Below are 20,045 nucleotides of genomic sequence, written 5' to 3' on the forward strand. Positions count from 1 at the left end.
GAATACCAGGTGCTGTAAGCATTTTCATGTCGGCATACTGAATGAGCAATGGTCATTCATGAATGGCCATGCTAAACACTAGATCTTTGTGCACCACTAAAACGTTTTGCCCCCCAAAGCGCATAGGCCACCCCTACATCATTAAACCCCACCCTCAATCCGACAGGCCCCGCTTTCAACCCGGACACCCGCTCTTAACCACCCACCCAAGACGCCTTAAACCCAGCCGCGGGGGCACAGGGCCACCTCGGACTGTGAAAAAACGCATGTGCTGTTTTGCGGAGCTGCCCACGCCAAGTGTGTGCGTGCACGCGCGCCGTTAAGCGCTTGACCGGCGCGGCTAGAGGCTTTGCCGGCCGCTGTGGCAAGCGGGTAGAATTACTCGGGTCTCTCTTCATGACGAATAAGCCTTTCGCCTTTTACTAAAGACTTCCGTGGAGAGGGACGTTGATGAGTTATGGATATTTTTGGAAGGCCTTGCCCATTGGACAAGGCCAGCTCAGCTGTTGAAGAAAATGACATGGAGCACGGTGGTGCGCTCGGTTGTCTTGAGTGCAAATAGGTGTGAGCGCTTTAACTAATAGTATCGAAGGTTCTCAAAATGCGTCAAAGTCTTAATATCTACAAGCTCACATACTGCCACTGTGTCTTGTGTGTGTGCTTAAAGGGGAAATTTTAAGACTTGGTTGTTGGGTACCGCAAAGAGGCCATTGTTACGCCCACGTGGAGGGGACTAGTCGTTGACTGACCGGCAGGGCACTGGTGTGTGGATTGAGTGCTTTCCTCTATGGCCAGCATGTACAACTCATACTTACCTGGCAGGGGAGACACCATGATCATGAAGGTGGTTCACCCTCGGCGAGGCTCAGCCATTGCACCCCGTGCTTTGCTGACCCGGGCGAATTCCCCAAATGTGGGAATCTCGACTGCACCATTTTTGGTAGTGGGGGACTGCGTTCGCGCTCTCCCCTGATTAAGTGTTGAAAACATGCGGATAGTGCTGGAAAGGAGCCCTACCCTACCTGGAAAAACACCCAATGTGGCGTTTTGCCTGGCTCTCCACGCGGCCCCGGGGAGCCTTGTCACCCAGGAGGGGGAGGGGGTGGCCTGGGCCAGCCTCTAACGTGACTTCCGGGGCACGAGTGTAAAATCTTCAAAGTGTGGACAGCAGAAAGTCGTTTTGCCCGGCCCTCCACTCGGACCCAGGAAGCCTTGGGCCCCCACCGGGGTGCCAGGCCCGAAGCCAGCTAAACCCACGACCCGGCTCTCCATCCGAACCCGGGTACCTTTTGCCCTGCTCTCCACTCGGACCCAGGGAGCCCTGGTCCCCCACCGGGGTGCCAGGCCCGAAGCCAGCTAAACCCACGACCCGGCTCTCCATCCGAACCCGGGTACCCACTCTTAAGCACCCCCCCCCGGAATCTTCACAATCTAACACCAGGTGCTGTAAGCTTTTCATTAACGCATTGGCTACTGCCATCTGCTGTATATGGGCCGTACCGGCCACCGCTGCCTTTGCTTACGGCCATACCACCCTGAACACGCCCGATCTCGTCCGATCTCGGAATCTAAGCAGGGTCGGGCCCGGTTAGTACTTGGATGGGAGACCGCCTGGGAATACCAGGTGCTGTAAGCATTTTCATGTCGGCATACTGAATGAGCAATGGTCATTCATGAATGGCCATGCTAAACACTAGATCTTTGTGCACCACTAAAACGTTTTGCCCCCCAAAGCGCATAGGCCACCCCTACATCATTAAACCCCACCCTCAATCCGACAGGCCCCGCTTTCAACCCGGACACCCGCTCTTAACCACCCACCCAAGACGCCTTAAACCCAGCCGCGGGGGCACAGGGCCACCTCGGACTGTGAAAAAACGCATGTGCTGTTTTGCGGAGCTGCCCACGCCAAGTGTGTGCGTGCACGCGCGCCGTTAAGCGCTTGACCGGCGCGGCTAGAGGCTTTGCCGGCCGCTGTGGCAAGCGGGTAGAATTACTCGGGTCTCTCTTCATGACGAATAAGCCTTTCGCCTTTTACTAAAGACTTCCGTGGAGAGGGACGTTGATGAGTTATGGATATTTTTGGAAGGCCTTGCCCATTGGACAAGGCCAGCTCAGCTGTTGAAGAAAATGACATGGAGCACGGTGGTGCGCTCGGTTGTCTTGAGTGCAAATAGGTGTGAGCGCTTTAACTAATAGTATCGAAGGTTCTCAAAATGCGTCAAAGTCTTAATATCTACAAGCTCACATACTGCCACTGTGTCTTGTGTGTGTGCTTAAAGGGGAAATTTTAAGACTTGGTTGTTGGGTACCGCAAAGAGGCCATTGTTACGCCCACGTGGAGGGGACTAGTCGTTGACTGACCGGCAGGGCACTGGTGTGTGGATTGAGTGCTTTCCTCTATGGCCAGCATGTACAACTCATACTTACCTGGCAGGGGAGACACCATGATCATGAAGGTGGTTCACCCTCGGCGAGGCTCAGCCATTGCACCCCGTGCTTTGCTGACCCGGGCGAATTCCCCAAATGTGGGAATCTCGACTGCACCATTTTTGGTAGTGGGGGACTGCGTTCGCGCTCTCCCCTGATTAAGTGTTGAAAACATGCGGATAGTGCTGGAAAGGAGCCCTACCCTACCTGGAAAAACACCCAATGTGGCGTTTTGCCTGGCTCTCCACGCGGCCCCGGGGAGCCTTGTCACCCAGGAGGGGGAGGGGGTGGCCTGGGCCAGCCTCTAACGTGACTTCCGGGGCACGAGTGTAAAATCTTCAAAGTGTGGACAGCAGAAAGTCGTTTTGCCCGGCCCTCCACTCGGACCCAGGAAGCCTTGGGCCCCCACCGGGGTGCCAGGCCCGAAGCCAGCTAAACCCACGACCCGGCTCTCCATCCGAACCCGGGTACCTTTTGCCCTGCTCTCCACTCGGACCCAGGGAGCCCTGGTCCCCCACCGGGGTGCCAGGCCCGAAGCCAGCTAAACCCACGACCCGGCTCTCCATCCGAACCCGGGTACCCACTCTTAAGCACCCCCCCCCGGAATCTTCACAATCTAACACCAGGTGCTGTAAGCTTTTCATTAACGCATTGGCTACTGCCATCTGCTGTATATGGGCCGTACCGGCCACCGCTGCCTTTGCTTACGGCCATACCACCCTGAACACGCCCGATCTCGTCCGATCTCGGAATCTAAGCAGGGTCGGGCCCGGTTAGTACTTGGATGGGAGACCGCCTGGGAATACCAGGTGCTGTAAGCATTTTCATGTCGGCATACTGAATGAGCAATGGTCATTCATGAATGGCCATGCTAAACACTAGATCTTTGTGCACCACTAAAACGTTTTGCCCCCCAAAGCGCATAGGCCACCCCTACATCATTAAACCCCACCCTCAATCCGACAGGCCCCGCTTTCAACCCGGACACCCGCTCTTAACCACCCACCCAAGACGCCTTAAACCCAGCCGCGGGGGCACAGGGCCACCTCGGACTGTGAAAAAACGCATGTGCTGTTTTGCGGAGCTGCCCACGCCAAGTGTGTGCGTGCACGCGCGCCGTTAAGCGCTTGACCGGCGCGGCTAGAGGCTTTGCCGGCCGCTGTGGCAAGCGGGTAGAATTACTCGGGTCTCTCTTCATGACGAATAAGCCTTTCGCCTTTTACTAAAGACTTCCGTGGAGAGGGACGTTGATGAGTTATGGATATTTTTGGAAGGCCTTGCCCATTGGACAAGGCCAGCTCAGCTGTTGAAGAAAATGACATGGAGCACGGTGGTGCGCTCGGTTGTCTTGAGTGCAAATAGGTGTGAGCGCTTTAACTAATAGTATCGAAGGTTCTCAAAATGCGTCAAAGTCTTAATATCTACAAGCTCACATACTGCCACTGTGTCTTGTGTGTGTGCTTAAAGGGGAAATTTTAAGACTTGGTTGTTGGGTACCGCAAAGAGGCCATTGTTACGCCCACGTGGAGGGGACTAGTCGTTGACTGACCGGCAGGGCACTGGTGTGTGGATTGAGTGCTTTCCTCTATGGCCAGCATGTACAACTCATACTTACCTGGCAGGGGAGACACCATGATCATGAAGGTGGTTCACCCTCGGCGAGGCTCAGCCATTGCACCCCGTGCTTTGCTGACCCGGGCGAATTCCCCAAATGTGGGAATCTCGACTGCACCATTTTTGGTAGTGGGGGACTGCGTTCGCGCTCTCCCCTGATTAAGTGTTGAAAACATGCGGATAGTGCTGGAAAGGAGCCCTACCCTACCTGGAAAAACACCCAATGTGGCGTTTTGCCTGGCTCTCCACGCGGCCCCGGGGAGCCTTGTCACCCAGGAGGGGGAGGGGGTGGCCTGGGCCAGCCTCTAACGTGACTTCCGGGGCACGAGTGTAAAATCTTCAAAGTGTGGACAGCAGAAAGTCGTTTTGCCCGGCCCTCCACTCGGACCCAGGAAGCCTTGGGCCCCCACCGGGGTGCCAGGCCCGAAGCCAGCTAAACCCACGACCCGGCTCTCCATCCGAACCCGGGTACCTTTTGCCCTGCTCTCCACTCGGACCCAGGGAGCCCTGGTCCCCCACCGGGGTGCCAGGCCCGAAGCCAGCTAAACCCACGACCCGGCTCTCCATCCGAACCCGGGTACCCACTCTTAAGCACCCCCCCCCCGGAATCTTCACAATCTAACACCAGGTGCTGTAAGCTTTTCATTAACGCATTGGCTACTGCCATCTGCTGTATATGGGCCGTACCGGCCACCGCTGCCTTTGCTTACGGCCATACCACCCTGAACACGCCCGATCTCGTCCGATCTCGGAATCTAAGCAGGGTCGGGCCCGGTTAGTACTTGGATGGGAGACCGCCTGGGAATACCAGGTGCTGTAAGCATTTTCATGTCGGCATACTGAATGAGCAATGGTCATTCATGAATGGCCATGCTAAACACTAGATCTTTGTGCACCACTAAAACGTTTTGCCCCCCAAAGCGCATAGGCCACGCCTACATCATTAAACCCCACCCTCAATCCGACAGGCCCCGCTTTCAACCCGGACACCCGCTCTTAACCACCCACCCAAGACGCCTTAAACCCAGCCGCGGGGGCACAGGGCCACCTCGGACTGTGAAAAAACGCATGTGCTGTTTTGCGGAGCTGCCCACGCCAAGTGTGTGCGTGCACGCGCGCCGTTAAGCGCTTGACCGGCGCGGCTAGAGGCTTTGCCGGCCGCTGTGGCAAGCGGGTAGAATTACTCGGGTCTCTCTTCATGACGAATAAGCCTTTCGCCTTTTACTAAAGACTTCCGTGGAGAGGGACGTTGATGAGTTATGGATATTTTTGGAAGGCCTTGCCCATTGGACAAGGCCAGCTCAGCTGTTGAAGAAAATGACATGGAGCACGGTGGTGCGCTCGGTTGTCTTGAGTGCAAATAGGTGTGAGCGCTTTAACTAATAGTATCGAAGGTTCTCAAAATGCGTCAAAGTCTTAATATCTACAAGCTCACATACTGCCACTGTGTCTTGTGTGTGTGCTTAAAGGGGAAATTTTAAGACTTGGTTGTTGGGTACCGCAAAGAGGCCATTGTTACGCCCACGTGGAGGGGACTAGTCGTTGACTGACCGGCAGGGCACTGGTGTGTGGATTGAGTGCTTTCCTCTATGGCCAGCATGTACAACTCATACTTACCTGGCAGGGGAGACACCATGATCATGAAGGTGGTTCACCCTCGGCGAGGCTCAGCCATTGCACCCCGTGCTTTGCTGACCCGGGCGAATTCCCCAAATGTGGGAATCTCGACTGCACCATTTTTGGTAGTGGGGGACTGCGTTCGCGCTCTCCCCTGATTAAGTGTTGAAAACATGCGGATAGTGCTGGAAAGGAGCCCTACCCTACCTGGAAAAACACCCAATGTGGCGTTTTGCCTGGCTCTCCACGCGGCCCCGGGGAGCCTTGTCACCCAGGAGGGGGAGGGGGTGGCCTGGGCCAGCCTCTAACGTGACTTCCGGGGCACGAGTGTAAAATCTTCAAAGTGTGGACAGCAGAAAGTCGTTTTGCCCGGCCCTCCACTCGGACCCAGGAAGCCTTGGGCCCCCACCGGGGTGCCAGGCCCGAAGCCAGCTAAACCCACGACCCGGCTCTCCATCCGAACCCGGGTACCTTTTGCCCTGCTCTCCACTCGGACCCAGGGAGCCCTGGTCCCCCACCGGGGTGCCAGGCCCGAAGCCAGCTAAACCCACGACCCGGCTCTCCATCCGAACCCGGGTACCCACTCTTAAGCACCCCCCCCGGAATCTTCACAATCTAACACCAGGTGCTGTAAGCTTTTCATTAACGCATTGGCTACTGCCATCTGCTGTATATGGGCCGTACCGGCCACCGCTGCCTTTGCTTACGGCCATACCACCCTGAACACGCCCGATCTCGTCCGATCTCGGAAGCTAAGCAGGGTCGGGCCCGGTTAGTACTTGGATGGGAGACCGCCTGGGAATACCAGGTGCTGTAAGCATTTTCATGTCGGCATACTGAATGAGCAATGGTCATTCATGAATGGCCATGCTAAACACTAGATCTTTGTGCACCACTAAAACGTTTTGCCCCCCAAAGCGCATAGGCCACGCCTACATCATTAAACCCCACCCTCAATCCGACAGGCCCCGCTTTCAACCCGGACACCCGCTCTTAACCACCCACCCAAGACGCCTTAAACCCAGCCGCGGGGGCACAGGGCCACCTCGGACTGTGAAATAACGCATGTGCTGTTTTGCGGAGCTGCCCACGCCAAGTGTGTGCGTGCACGCGCGCCGTTAAGCGCTTGACCGGCGCGGCTAGAGGCTTTGCCGGCCGCTGTGGCAAGCGGGTAGAATTACTCGGGTCTCTCTTCATGACGAATAAGCCTTTCGCCTTTTACTAAAGACTTCCGTGGAGAGGGACGTTGATGAGTTATGGATATTTTTGGAAGGCCTTGCCCATTGGACAAGGCCAGCTCAGCTGTTGAAGAAAATGACATGGAGCACGGTGGTGCGCTCGGTTGTCTTGAGTGCAAATAGGTGTGAGCGCTTTAACTAATAGTATCGAAGGTTCTCAAAATGCGTCAAAGTCTTAATATCTACAAGCTCACATACTGCCACTGTGTCTTGTGTGTGTGCTTAAAGGGGAAATTTTAAGACTTGGTTGTTGGGTACCGCAAAGAGGCCATTGTTACGCCCACGTGGAGGGGACTAGTCGTTGACTGACCGGCAGGGCACTGGTGTGTGGATTGAGTGCTTTCCTCTATGGCCAGCATGTACAACTCATACTTACCTGGCAGGGGAGACACCATGATCATGAAGGTGGTTCACCCTCGGCGAGGCTCAGCCATTGCACCCCGTGCTTTGCTGACCCGGGCGAATTCCCCAAATGTGGGAATCTCGACTGCACCATTTTTGGTAGTGGGGGACTGCGTTCGCGCTCTCCCCTGATTAAGTGTTGAAAACATGCGGATAGTGCTGGAAAGGAGCCCTACCCTACCTGGAAAAACACCCAATGTGGCGTTTTGCCTGGCTCTCCACGCGGCCCCGGGGAGCCTTGTCACCCAGGAGGGGGAGGGGGTGGCCTGGGCCAGCCTCTAACGTGACTTCCGGGGCACGAGTGTAAAATCTTCAAAGTGTGGACAGCAGAAAGTCGTTTTGCCCGGCCCTCCACTCGGACCCAGGAAGCCTTGGGCCCCCACCGGGGTGCCAGGCCCGAAGCCAGCTAAACCCACGACCCGGCTCTCCATCCGAACCCGGGTACCTTTTGCCCTGCTCTCCACTCGGACCCAGGGAGCCCTGGTCCCCCACCGGGGTGCCAGGCCCGAAGCCAGCTAAACCCACGACCCGGCTCTCCATCCGAACCCGGGTACCCACTCTTAAGCACCCCCCCCCGGAATCTTCACAATCTAACACCAGGTGCTGTAAGCTTTTCATTAACGCATTGGCTACTGCCATCTGCTGTATATGGGCCGTACCGGCCACCGCTGCCTTTGCTTACGGCCATACCACCCTGAACACGCCCGATCTCGTCCGATCTCGGAAGCTAAGCAGGGTCGAGCCCGGTTAGTACTTGGATGGGAGACCGCCTGGGAATACCAGGTGCTGTAAGCATTTTCATGTCGGCATACTGAATGAGCAATGGTCATTCATGAATGGCCATGCTAAACACTAGATCTTTGTGCACCACTAAAACGTTTTGCCCCCCAAAGCGCATAGGCCACGCCTACATCATTAAACCCCACCCTCAATCCGACAGGCCCCGCTTTCAACCCGGACACCCGCTCTTAACCACCCACCCAAGACGCCTTAAACCCAGCCGCGGGGGCACAGGGCCACCTCGGACTGTGAAATAACGCATGTGCTGTTTTGCGGAGCTGCCCACGCCAAGTGTGTGCGTGCACGCGCGCCGTTAAGCGCTTGACCGGCGCGGCTAGAGGCTTTGCCGGCCGCTGTGGCAAGCGGGTAGAATTACTCGGGTCTCTCTTCATGACGAATAAGCCTTTCGCCTTTTACTAAAGACTTCCGTGGAGAGGGACGTTGATGAGTTATGGATATTTTTGGAAGGCCTTGCCCATTGGACAAGGCCAGCTCAGCTGTTGAAGAAAATGACATGTAGCACGGTGGTGCGCTCGGTTGTCTTGAGTGCAAATAGGTGTGAGCGCTTTAACTAATAGTATCGAAGGTTCTCAAAATGCGTCAAAGTCTTAATATCTACAAGCTCACATACTGCCACTGTGTCTTGTGTGTGTGCTTAAAGGGGAAATTTTAAGACTTGGTTGTTGGGTACCGCAAAGAGGCCATTGTTACGCCCACGTGGAGGGGACTAGTCGTTGACTGACCGGCAGGGCACTGGTGTGTGGATTGAGTGCTTTCCTCTATGGCCAGCATGTACAACTCATACTTACCTGGCAGGGGAGACACCATGATCATGAAGGTGGTTCACCCTCGGCGAGGCTCAGCCATTGCACCCCGTGCTTTGCTGACCCGGGCGAATTCCCCAAATGTGGGAATCTCGACTGCACCATTTTTGGTAGTGGGGGACTGCGTTCGCGCTCTCCCCTGATTAAGTGTTGAAAACATGCGGATAGTGCTGGAAAGGAGCCCTACCCTACCTGGAAAAACACCCAATGTGGCGTTTTGCCTCGCTCTCCACGCGGCCCCGGGGAGCCTTGTCACCCAGGAGGGGGAGGGGGTGGCCTGGGCCAGCCTCTAACGTGACTTCCGGGGCACGAGTGTAAAATCTTCAAAGTGTGGACAGCAGAAAGTCGTTTTGCCCGGCCCTCCACTCGGACCCAGGAAGCCTTGGGCCCCCACCGGGGTGCCAGGCCCGAAGCCAGCTAAACCCACGACCCGGCTCTCCATCCGAACCCGGGTACCTTTTGCCCTGCTCTCCACTCGGACCCAGGGAGCCCTGGTCCCCCACCGGGGTGCCAGGCCCGAAGCCAGCTAAACCCACGACCCGGCTCTCCATCCGAACCCGGGTACCCACTCTTAAGCACCCCCCCCCGGAATCTTCACAATCTAACACCAGGTGCTGTAAGCTTTTCATTAACGCATTGGCTACTGCCATCTGCTGTATATGGGCCGTACCGGCCACCGCTGCCTTTGCTTACGGCCATACCACCCTGAACACGCCCGATCTCGTCCGATCTCGGAAGCTAAGCAGGGTCGGGCCCGGTTAGTACTTGGATGGGAGACCGCCTGGGAATACCAGGTGCTGTAAGCATTTTCATGTCGGCATACTGAATGAGCAATGGTCATTCATGAATGGCCATGCTAAACACTAGATCTTTGTGCACCACTAAAACGTTTTGCCCCCCAAAGCGCATAGGCCACGCCTACATCATTAAACCCCACCCTCAATCCGACAGGCCCCGCTTTCAACCCGGACACCCGCTCTTAACCACCCACCCAAGACGCCTTAAACCCAGCCGCGGGGGCACAGGGCCACCTCGGACTGTGAAATAACGCATGTGCTGTTTTGCGGAGCTGCCCACGCCAAGTGTGTGCGTGCACGCGCGCCGTTAAGCGCTTGACCGGCGCGGCTAGAGGCTTTGCCGGCCGCTGTGGCAAGCGGGTAGAATTACTCGGGTCTCTCTTCATGACGAATAAGCCTTTCGCCTTTTACTAAAGACTTCCGTGGAGAGGGACGTTGATGAGTTATGGATATTTTTGGAAGGCCTTGCCCATTGGACAAGGCCAGCTCAGCTGTTGAAGAAAATGACATGGAGCACGGTGGTGCGCTCGGTTGTCTTGAGTGCAAATAGGTGTGAGCGCTTTAACTAATAGTATCGAAGGTTCTCAAAATGCGTCAAAGTCTTAATATCTACAAGCTCACATACTGCCACTGTGTCTTGTGTGTGTGCTTAAAGGGGAAATTTTAAGACTTGGTTGTTGGGTACCGCAAAGAGGCCATTGTTACGCCCACGTGGAGGGGACTAGTCGTTGACTGACCGGCAGGGCACTGGTGTGTGGATTGAGTGCTTTCCTCTATGGCCAGCATGTACAACTCATACTTACCTGGCAGGGGAGACACCATGATCATGAAGGTGGTTCACCCTCGGCGAGGCTCAGCCATTGCACCCCGTGCTTTGCTGACCCGGGCGAATTCCCCAAATGTGGGAATCTCGACTGCACCATTTTTGGTAGTGGGGGACTGCGTTCGCGCTCTCCCCTGATTAAGTGTTGAAAACATGCGGATAGTGCTGGAAAGGAGCCCTACCCTACCTGGAAAAACACCCAATGTGGCGTTTTGCCTGGCTCTCCACGCGGCCCCGGGGAGCCTTGTCACCCAGGAGGGGGAGGGGGTGGCCTGGGCCAGCCTCTAACGTGACTTCCGGGGCACGAGTGTAAAATCTTCAAAGTGTGGACAGCAGAAAGTCGTTTTGCCCGGCCCTCCACTCGGACCCAGGAAGCCTTGGGCCCCCACCGGGGTGCCAGGCCCGAAGCCAGCTAAACCCACGACCCGGCTCTCCATCCGAACCCGGGTACCTTTTGCCCTGCTCTCCACTCGGACCCAGGGAGCCCTGGTCCCCCACCGGGGTGCCAGGCCCGAAGCCAGCTAAACCCACGACCCGGCTCTCCATCCGAACCCGGGTACCCACTCTTAAGCACCCCCCCCGGAATCTTCACAATCTAACACCAGGTGCTGTAAGCTTTTCATTAACGCATTGGCTACTGCCATCTGCTGTATATGGGCCGTACCGGCCACCGCTGCCTTTGCTTACGGCCATACCACCCTGAACACGCCCGATCTCGTCCGATCTCGGAAGCTAAGCAGGGTCGGGCCCGGTTAGTACTTGGATTGGAGACCGCCTGGGAATACCAGGTGCTGTAAGCATTTTCATGTCGGCATACTGAATGAGCAATGGTCATTCATGAATGGCCATGCTAAACACTAGATCTTTGTGCACCACTAAAACGTTTTGCCCCCCAAAGCGCATAGGCCACGCCTACATCATTAAACCCCACCCTCAATCCGACAGGCCCCGCTTTCAACCCGGACACCCGCTCTTAACCACCCACCCAAGACGCCTTAAACCCAGCCGCGGGGGCACAGGGCCACCTCGGACTGTGAAATAACGCATGTGCTGTTTTGCGGAGCTGCCCACGCCAAGTGTGTGCGTGCACGCGCGCCGTTAAGCGCTTGACCGGCGCGGCTAGAGGCTTTGCCGGCCGCTGTGGCAAGCGGGTAGAATTACTCGGGTCTCTCTTCATGACGAATAAGCCTTTCGCCTTTTACTAAAGACTTCCGTGGAGAGGGACGTTGATGAGTTATGGATATTTTTGGAAGGCCTTGCCCATTGGACAAGGCCAGCTCAGCTGTTGAAGAAAATGACATGGAGCACGGTGGTGCGCTCGGTTGTCTTGAGTGCAAATAGGTGTGAGCGCTTTAACTAATAGTATCGAAGGTTCTCAAAATGTGTCAAAGTCTTAATATCTACAAGCTCACATACTGCCACTGTGTCTTGTGTGTGTGCTTAAAGGGGAAATTTTAAGACTTGGTTGTTGGGTACCGCAAAGAGGCCATTGTTACGCCCACGTGGAGGGGACTAGTCGTTGACTGACCGGCAGGGCACTGGTGTGTGGATTGAGTGCTTTCCTCTATGGCCAGCATGTACAACTCATACTTACCTGGCAGGGGAGACACCATGATCATGAAGGTGGTTCACCCTCGGCGAGGCTCAGCCATTGCACCCCGTGCTTTGCTGACCCGGGCGAATTCCCCAAATGTGGGAATCTCGACTGCACCATTTTTGGTAGTGGGGGACTGCGTTCGCGCTCTCCCCTGATTAAGTGTTGAAAACATGCGGATAGTGCTGGAAAGGAGCCCTACCCTACCTGGAAAAACACCCAATGTGGCGTTTTGCCTGGCTCTCCACGCGGCCCCGGGGAGCCTTGTCACCCAGGAGGGGGAGGGGGTGGCCTGGGCCAGCCTCTAACGTGACTTCCGGGGCACGAGTGTAAAATCTTCAAAGTGTGGACAGCAGAAAGTCGTTTTGCCCGGCCCTCCACTCGGACCCAGGAAGCCTTGGGCCCCCACCGGGGTGCCAGGCCCGAAGCCAGCTAAACCCACGACCCGGCTCTCCATCCGAACCCGGGTACCTTTTGCCCTGCTCTCCACTCGGACCCAGGGAGCCCTGGTCCCCCACCGGGGTGGCAGGCCCGAAGCCAGCTAAACCCACGACCCGGCTCTCCATCCGAACCCGGGTACCCACTCTTAAGCACCCCCCCCGGAATCTTCACAATCTAACACCAGGTGCTGTAAGCTTTTCATTAACGCATTGGCTACTGCCATCTGCTGTATATGGGCCGTACCGGCCACCGCTGCCTTTGCTTACGGCCATACCACCCTGAACACGCCCGATCTCGTCCGATCTCGGAAGCTAAGCAGGGTCGGGCCCGGTTAGTACTTGGATGGGAGACCGCCTGGGAATACCAGGTGCTGTAAGCATTTTCATGTCGGCATACTGAATGAGCAATGGTCATTCATGAATGGCCATGCTAAACACTAGATCTTTGTGCACCACTAAAACGTTTTGCCCCCCAAAGCGCATAGGCCACGCCTACATCATTAAACCCCACCCTCAATCCGACAGGCCCCGCTTTCAACCCGGACACCCGCTCTTAACCACCCACCCAAGACGCCTTAAACCCAGCCGCGGGGGCACAGGGCCACCTCGGACTGTGAAATAACGCATGTGCTGTTTTGCGGAGCTGCCCACGCCAAGTGTGTGCGTGCACGCGCGCCGTTAAGCGCTTGACCGGCGCGGCTAGAGGCTTTGCCGGCCGCTGTGGCAAGCGGGTAGAATTACTCGGGTCTCTCTTCATGACGAATAAGCCTTTCGCCTTTTACTAAAGACTTCCGTGGAGAGGGACGTTGATGAGTTATGGATATTTTTGGAAGGCCTTGCCCATTGGACAAGGCCAGCTCAGCTGTTGAAGAAAATGACATGGAGCACGGTGGTGCGCTCGGTTGTCTTGAGTGCAAATAGGTGTGAGCGCTTTAACTAATAGTATCGAAGGTTCTCAAAATGCGTCAAAGTCTTAATATCTACAAGCTCACATACTGCCACTGTGTCTTGTGTGTGTGCTTAAAGGGGAAATTTTAAGACTTGGTTGTTGGGTACCGCAAAGAGGCCATTGTTACGCCCACGTGGAGGGGACTAGTCGTTGACTGACCGGCAGGGCACTGGTGTGTGGATTGAGTGCTTTCCTCTATGGCCAGCATGTACAACTCATACTTACCTGGCAGGGGAGACACCATGATCATGAAGGTGGTTCACCCTCGGCGAGGCTCAGCCATTGCACCCCGTGCTTTGCTGACCCGGGCGAATTCCCCAAATGTGGGAATCTCGACTGCACCATTTTTGGTAGTGGGGGACTGCGTTCGCGCTCTCCCCTGATTAAGTGTTGAAAACATGCGGATAGTGCTGGAAAGGAGCCCTACCCTACCTGGAAAAACACCCAATGTGGCGTTTTGCCTGGCTCTCCACGCGGCCCCGGGGAGCCTTGTCACCCAGGAGGGGGAGGGGGTGGCCTGGGCCAGCCTCTAACGTGACTTCCGGGGCACGAGTGTAAAATCTTCAAAGTGTGGACAGCAGAAAGTCGTTTTGCCCGGCCCTCCACTCGGACCCAGGAAGCCTTGGGCCCCCACCGGGGTGCCAGGCCCGAAGCCAGCTAAACCCACGACCCGGCTCTCCATCCGAACCCGGGTACCTTTTGCCCTGCTCTCCACTCGGACCCAGGGAGCCCTGGTCCCCCACCGGGGTGCCAGGCCCGAAGCCAGCTAAACCCACGACCCGGCTCTCCATCCGAACCCGGGTACCCACTCTTAAGCACCCCCCCCGGAATCTTCACAATCTAACACCAGGTGCTGTAAGCTTTTCATTAACGCATTGGCTACTGCCATCTGCTGTATATGGGCCGTACCGGCCACCGCTGCCTTTGCTTACGGCCATACCACCCTGAACACGCCCGATCTCGTCCGATCTCGGAAGCTAAGCAGGGTCGGGCCCGGTTAGTACTTGGATGGGAGACCGCCTGGGAATACCAGGTGCTGTAAGCATTTTCATGTCGGCATACTGAATGAGCAATGGTCATTCATGAATGGCCATGCTAAACACTAGATCTTTGTGCACCACTAAAACGTTTTGCCCCCCAAAGCGCATAGGCCACGCCTACATCATTAAACCCCACCCTCAATCCGACAGGCCCCGCTTTCAACCCGGACACCCGCTCTTAACCACCCACCCAAGACGCCTTAAACCCAGCCGCGGGGGCACAGGGCCACCTCGGACTGTGAAATAACGCATGTGCTGTTTTGCGGAGCTGCCCACGCCAAGTGTGTGCGTGCACGCGCGCCGTTAAGCGCTTGACCGGCGCGGCTAGAGGCTTTGCCGGCCGCTGTGGCAAGCGGGTAGAATTACTCGGGTCTCTCTTCATGACGAATAAGCCTTTCGCCTTTTACTAAAGACTTCCGTGGAGAGGGACGTTGATGAGTTATGGATATTTTTGGAAGGCCTTGCCCATTGGACAAGGCCAGCTCAGCTGTTGAAGAAAATGACATGGAGCACGGTGGTGCGCTCGGTTGTCTTGAGTGCAAATAGGTGTGAGCGCTTTAACTAATAGTATCGAAGGTTCTCAAAATGCGTCAAAGTCTTAATATCTACAAGCTCACATACTGCCACTGTGTCTTGTGTGTGTGCTTAAAGGGGAAATTTTAAGACTTGGTTGTTGGGTACCGCAAAGAGGCCATTGTTACGCCCACGTGGAGGGGACTAGTCGTTGACTGACCGGCAGGGCACTGGTGTGTGGATTGAGTGCTTTCCTCTATGGCCAGCATGTACAACTCATACTTACCTGGCAGGGGAGACACCATGATCATGAAGGTGGTTCACCCTCGGCGAGGCTCAGCCATTGCACCCCGTGCTTTGCTGACCCGGGCGAATTCCCCAAATGTGGGAATCTCGACTGCACCATTTTTGGTAGTGGGGGACTGCGTTCGCGCTCTCCCCTGATTAAGTGTTGAAAACATGCGGATAGTGCTGGAAAGGAGCCCTACCCTACCTGGAAAAACACCCAATGTGGCGTTTTGCCTGGCTCTCCACGCGGCCCCGGGGAGCCTTGTCACCCAGGAGGGGGAGGGGGTGGCCTGGGCCAGCCTCTAACGTGACTTCCGGGGCACGAGTGTAAAATCTTCAAAGTGTGGACAGCAGAAAGTCGTTTTGCCCGGCCCTCCACTCGGACCCAGGAAGCCTTGGGCCCCCACCGGGGTGCCAGGCCCGAAGCCAGCTAAACCCACGACCCGGCTCTCCATCCGAACCCGGGTACCTTTTGCCCTGCTCTCCACTCGGACCCAGGGAGCCCTGGTCCCCCACCGGGGTGCCAGGCCCGAAGCCAGCTAAACCCACGACCCGGCTCTCCATCCGAACCCGGGTACCCACTCTTAAGCACCCCCCCCGGAATCTTCACAATCTAACACCAGGTGCTGTAAGCTTTTCATTAACGCATTGGCTACTGCCATCTGCTGTATATGGGCCGTACCGGCCACCGCTGCCTTTGCTTACGGCCATACCACCCTGAACACGCCCGATCTCGTCCGATCTCGGAAGCTAAGCAGGGTCGGGCCCGGTTAGTACTTGGATGGGAGACCGCCTGGGAATACCAGGTGCTGTAAGCATTTTCATGTCGGCATACTGAATGAGCAATGGTCATTCATGAATGGCCATGCTAAACACTAGATCTTTGTGCACCACTAAAACGTTTTGCCCCCCAAAGCGCATAGGCCACGCCTACATCATTAAACCCCACCCTCAATCCGACAGGCCCCGCTTTCAACCCGGACACCCGCTCTTAACCACCCACCCAAGACGCCTTAAACCCAGCCGCGGGGGCACAGGGCCACCTCGGACTGTGAAATAACGCATGTGCTGTTTTGCGGAGCTGCCCACGCCAAGTGTGTGCGTGCACGCGCGCCGTTAAGCGCTTGACCGGCGCGGCTAGAGGCTTTGCCGGCCGCTGTGGCAAGCGGGTAGAATTACTCGGGTCTCTCTTCATGACGAATAAGCCTTTCGCCTTTTACTAAAGACTTCCGTGGAGAGGGACGTTGATGAGTTATGGATATTTTTGGAAGGCCTTGCCCATTGGACAAGGCCAGCTCAGCTGTTGAAGAAAATGACATGGAGCACGGTGGTGCGCTCGGTTGTCTTGAGTGCAAATAGGTGTGAGCGCTTTAACTAATAGTATCGAAGGTTCTCAAAATGCGTCAAAGTCTTAATATCTACAAGCTCACATACTGCCACTGTGTCTTGTGTGTGTGCTTAAAGGGGAAATTTTAAGACTTGGTTGTTGGGTACCGCAAAGAGGCCATTGTTACGCCCACGTGGAGGGGACTAGTCGTTGACTGACCGGCAGGGCACTGGTGTGTGGATTGAGTGCTTTCCTCTATGGCCAGCATGTACAACTCATACTTACCTGGCAGGGGAGACACCATGATCATGAAGGTGGTTCACCCTCGGCGAGGCTCAGCCATTGCACCCCGTGCTTTGCTGACCCGGGCGAATTCCCCAAATGTGGGAATCTCGACTGCACCATTTTTGGTAGTGGGGGACTGCGTTCGCGCTCTCCCCTGATTAAGTGTTGAAAACATGCGGATAGTGCTGGAAAGGAGCCCTACCCTACCTGGAAAAACACCCAATGTGGCGTTTTGCCTGGCTCTCCACGCGGCCCCGGGGAGCCTTGTCACCCAGGAGGGGGAGGGGGTGGCCTGGGCCAGCCTCTAACGTGACTTCCGGGGCACGAGTGTAAAATCTTCAAAGTGTGGACAGCAGAAAGTCGTTTTGCCCGGCCCTCCACTCGGACCCAGGAAGCCTTGGGCCCCCACCGGGGTGCCAGGCCCGAAGCCAGCTAAACCCACGACCCGGCTCTCCATCCGAACCCGGGTACCTTTTGCCCTGCTCTCCACTCGGACCCAGGGAGCCCTGGTCCCCCACCGGGGTGCCAGGCCCGAAGCCAGCTAAACCCACGACCCGGCTCTCCATCCGAACCCGGGTACCCACTCTTAAGCACCCCCCCCGGAATCTTCACAATCTAACACCAGGTGCTGTAAGCTTTTCATTAACGCATTGGCTACTGCCATCTGCTGTATATGGGCCGTACCGGCCACCGCTGCCTTTGCTTACGGCCATACCACCCTGAACACGCCCGATCTCGTCCGATCTCGGAAGCTAAGCAGGGTCGGGCCCGGTTAGTACTTGGATGGGAGACCGCCTGGGAATACCAGGTGCTGTAAGCATTTTCATGTCGGCATACTGAATGAGCAATGGTCATTCATGAATGGCCATGCTAAACACTAGATCTTTGTGCACCACTAAAACGTTTTGCCCCCCAAAGCGCATAGGCCACGCCTACATCATTAAACCCCACCCTCAATCCGACAGGCCCCGCTTTCAACCCGGACACCCGCTCTTAACCACCCACCCAAGACGCCTTAAACCCAGCCGCGGGGGCACAGGGCCACCTCGGACTGTGAAATAACGCATGTGCTGTTTTGCGGAGCTGCCCACGCCAAGTGTGTGCGTGCACGCGCGCCGTTAAGCGCTTGACCGGCGCGGCTAGAGGCTTTGCCGGCCGCTGTGGCAAGCGGGTAGAATTACTCGGGTCTCTCTTCATGACGAATAAGCCTTTCGCCTTTTACTAAAGACTTCCGTGGAGAGGGACGTTGATGAGTTATGGATATTTTTGGAAGGCCTTGCCCATTGGACAAGGCCAGCTCAGCTGTTGAAGAAAATGACATGGAGCACGGTGGTGCGCTCGGTTGTCTTGAGTGCAAATAGGTGTGAGCGCTTTAACTAATAGTATCGAAGGTTCTCAAAATGCGTCAAAGTCTTAATATCTACAAGCTCACATACTGCCACTGTGTCTTGTGTGTGTGCTTAAAGGGGAAATTTTAAGACTTGGTTGTTGGGTACCGCAAAGAGGCCATTGTTACGCCCACGTGGAGGGGACTAGTCGTTGACTGACCGGCAGGGCACTGGTGTGTGGATTGAGTGCTTTCCTCTATGGCCAGCATGTACAACTCATACTTACCTGGCAGGGGAGACACCATGATCATGAAGGTGGTTCACCCTCGGCGAGGCTCAGCCATTGCACCCCGTGCTTTGCTGACCCGGGCGAATTCCCCAAATGTGGGAATCTCGACTGCACCATTTTTGGTAGTGGGGGACTGCGTTCGCGCTCTCCCCTGATTAAGTGTTGAAAACATGCGGATAGTGCTGGAAAGGAGCCCTACCCTACCTGGAAAAACACCCAATGTGGCGTTTTGCCTGGCTCTCCACGCGGCCCCGGGGAGCCTTGTCACCCAGGAGGGGGAGGGGGTGGCCTGGGCCAGCCTCTAACGTGACTTCCGGGGCACGAGTGTAAAATCTTCAAAGTGTGGACAGCAGAAAGTCGTTTTGCCCGGCCCTCCACTCGGACCCAGGAAGCCTTGGGCCCCCACCGGGGTGCCAGGCCCGAAGCCAGCTAAACCCACGACCCGGCTCTCCATCCGAACCCGGGTACCTTTTGCCCTGCTCTCCACTCGGACCCAGGGAGCCCTGGTCCCCCACCGGGGTGCCAGGCCCGAAGCCAGCTAAACCCACGACCCGGCTCTCCATCCGAACCCGGGTACCCACTCTTAAGCACCCCCCCCGGAATCTTCACAATCTAACACCAGGTGCTGTAAGCTTTTCATTAACGCATTGGCTACTGCCATCTGCTGTATATGGGCCGTACCGGCCACCGCTGCCTTTGCTTACGGCCATACCACCCTGAACACGCCCGATCTCGTCCGATCTCGGAAGCTAAGCAGGGTCGGGCCCGGTTAGTACTTGGATGGGAGACCGCCTGGGAATACCAGGTGCTGTAAGCATTTTCATGTCGGCATACTGAATGAGCAATGGTCATTCATGAATGGCCATGCTAAACACTAGATCTTTGTGCACCACTAAAACGTTTTGCCCCCCAAAGCGCATAGGCCACGCCTACATCATTAAACCCCACCCTCAATCCGACAGGCCCCGCTTTCAACCCGGACACCCGCTCTTAACCACCCACCCAAGACGCCTTAAACCCAGCCGCGGGGGCACAGGGCCACCTCGGACTGTGAAATAACGCATGTGCTGTTTTGCGGAGCTGCCCACGCCAAGTGTGTGCGTGCACGCGCGCCGTTAAGCGCTTGACCGGCGCGGCTAGAGGCTTTGCCGGCCGCTGTGGCAAGCGGGTAGAATTACTCGGGTCTCTCTTCATGACGAATAAGCCTTTCGCCTTTTACTAAAGACTTCCGTGGAGAGGGACGTTGATGAGTTATGGATATTTTTGGAAGGCCTTGCCCATTGGACAAGGCCAGCTCAGCTGTTGAAGAAAATGACATGGAGCACGGTGGTGCGCTCGGTTGTCTTGAGTGCAAATAGGTGTGAGCGCTTTAACTAATAGTATCGAAGGTTCTCAAAATGCGTCAAAGTCTTAATATCTACAAGCTCACATACTGCCACTGTGTCTTGTGTGTGTGCTTAAAGGGGA

The sequence above is a fragment of the Electrona antarctica genome (assembly GCF_951216825.1).
Source record: "Electrona antarctica genome assembly, chromosome: 16".
In the NCBI taxonomy this organism is placed as follows: domain Eukaryota; kingdom Metazoa; phylum Chordata; class Actinopteri; order Myctophiformes; family Myctophidae; genus Electrona; species Electrona antarctica.